Here is a 2,167-nt window from a genome sequence, read left to right as displayed (position 1 = left end):
CACCACCACCACAGTGGCTGTCGCTGTTGGCCAGACCCTGGGCAGCCTCAGCCCGGGGAGTTAGGAGACGAGGGGTGTGAGGGGGACTGCTGTACTAAACATGAGGAGCGGGCCTAAGCCCCGCTTTCCAGTAACCCCAAAGAGGAGATGGGGGAGGGGCCTGTGCAGCGCAGCAGAGCCCGCTGCAGAGAGGGGACACCGAGTCACGGGCACCCCTCCTGTGCGGGCCTCAGCTAGACCCAGACCCAAACCCAGACAGGCCCGCCCGCCATCCGACTGGGCTGTCGCCTACCGCAGAGCCCTGGCCGCAAAGGCAGGCGAGGAAGAGGTGGTGCGGTGGTAACCCTTAGCTGCACAGGGGGCCTGCTGGGGATGAGGACGGGGTGCCGGCAGCAGTGGCGCGGAGCAGCAGACACCTAGCCTGTCCCTCCCCTCGCTCCCGCCGCTCCCCCTCCCCGCGCACACGGCAGCGGCTCTGGCCTCAGATGATCCCGCTCCCCCCTCCCCCCAACCGCAGCCCCGCACAGTCGGGCGGGCGCACTCACCGGCGGGGGGGAAGCCGAGCCGAGCCGAGGACAGTAGACGCACCAGGGCCGGGGTGCCCGCAGTGCCTACTCCCGTCGGCCCTGCCCTTCCCCTCAAACAACAATCAAAAAGAAACCCCACACTCACCCAAAAACCTGCAGCCAGCCCCCCTTGGGACTATGACTGCCTGCGTGCCTTCCCCTCCTCCTTCTGAGATTTGGGGAAGAGGGGCACCCTGCTCAGGGCTGAGCCCAGCCTAGGTTGCCGGCCAGCTCTGCGGATAAACCAGGCCCTGTCAAGCATTCAGACCCCAGCCCACTCTTCTTCCTCTCTGGAAGGACCCAGAATGGAGAAGAAAACCAAGCAGGCTTTCGGAAATTCATGAGCTAAAAATGTCAGGAATTTCCTGGGAAACGCAGTTTCTTACGGGATTCATTAAAGCAGGTTCGCTCGCCCCTTTTACTCTTCCTCCCAGAAACTCATATGTGTCAAGGAGAGCCCCCACCCCCCAAAAGTAAAGCATTAAATGACTGCTGGTTTGCATGCAAACAGCTTGGTTATTGACCATCAATCAATCGATGAGTCTTTAGACAGTGACAGCTAAAAGGGGTCTTCTCTGGTCTCAGAAAGGGATTCAAAAATACTTTCTTTCTTTCTTACTAGATCTGATGCATACTCTAGGGCCTGTTTCCCAGATGGGCAGTGAATACTCAAGACTCCCTTGCTGCAATCTGCAGTCCTGGCACTGTGGAAAAGCTAAGGCCTATCTCCAGGGGACCCCCTGTTAGTGCTCCTATACTCTCAGCATCACTTCCTACAGGGGGCTGGAAAGATACAGACCATACAGCCCTACCCCTGGCTTTCTCAAGCACAGATTGCTGCTTCCATCGATTAAAAAAAAAAAAAAGTGTGCTTATTCCATCTGTGGGTTCCATTCCCTCTGAGCATCTTCCTCTTTTCCCAAAAAGAGTAAGGAGACTTGCCTCCCTCTCTTTTAGCCCTAGAGACAACTGAGTACATCGGTGCCTAGCTTCCTAGAAAACAGAAAAGAGGACTAACAGTCAAGAAACCAAAAGCAGTTTAGGGCATAAAGTACTGTCAATGCCTGAGCCCTCAAAGCCCCCAATATCTCCTTTTACCGCCTGGGCAAATCTTCCTGCTAGATATTCACGCTCTTTTTTCTCTTAGTTAAAGCCCCATTCAGTTTGCTACTTTCCACTTTAAAAAAAAAAAAGCAAGGCACCCTGGCCACTAAAGACCAAAGTGGGGCAGTTCTGTGAACCAGTCTCAGAACCACCCGTGTCCAGTGGTCCCTGAAATAACTCCCAGAAGGGGAGGCCCATTCAGAGACAAAAATGCTGGCTTTTTGCCCCTTAAATAGGGGGCAATTTCTAGCACCGGGTAGGACTCCTTCCATGCTGTTTTTTCTGTACCTCCCCTATCAGCAAATCTTTTGAGAAGAGGGCATAGGAACTTTTGAAGTACTTCCCACTGCACAAAAATACGTGTGTGAAGAAGCAGTAGCTCCTTTAGGCTCGCAAAGTAGCGATCAGGACCCTGGATAGACCCCGGCCCCTCCAGGGACGCTAAATGGCTGAATAGCAGGATCTTCACACAATGGGGTGGGGCGTTACGCTCCCGC

The sequence above is a fragment of the Carlito syrichta genome, unplaced genomic scaffold (assembly GCF_000164805.1).
Source record: "Carlito syrichta isolate Samal-C Ts95f unplaced genomic scaffold, Tarsius_syrichta-2.0.1 Scaffold302231, whole genome shotgun sequence".
Classification (NCBI taxonomy): domain Eukaryota; kingdom Metazoa; phylum Chordata; class Mammalia; order Primates; family Tarsiidae; genus Carlito; species Carlito syrichta.
This window is presented reverse-complemented; position numbering follows the sequence as displayed.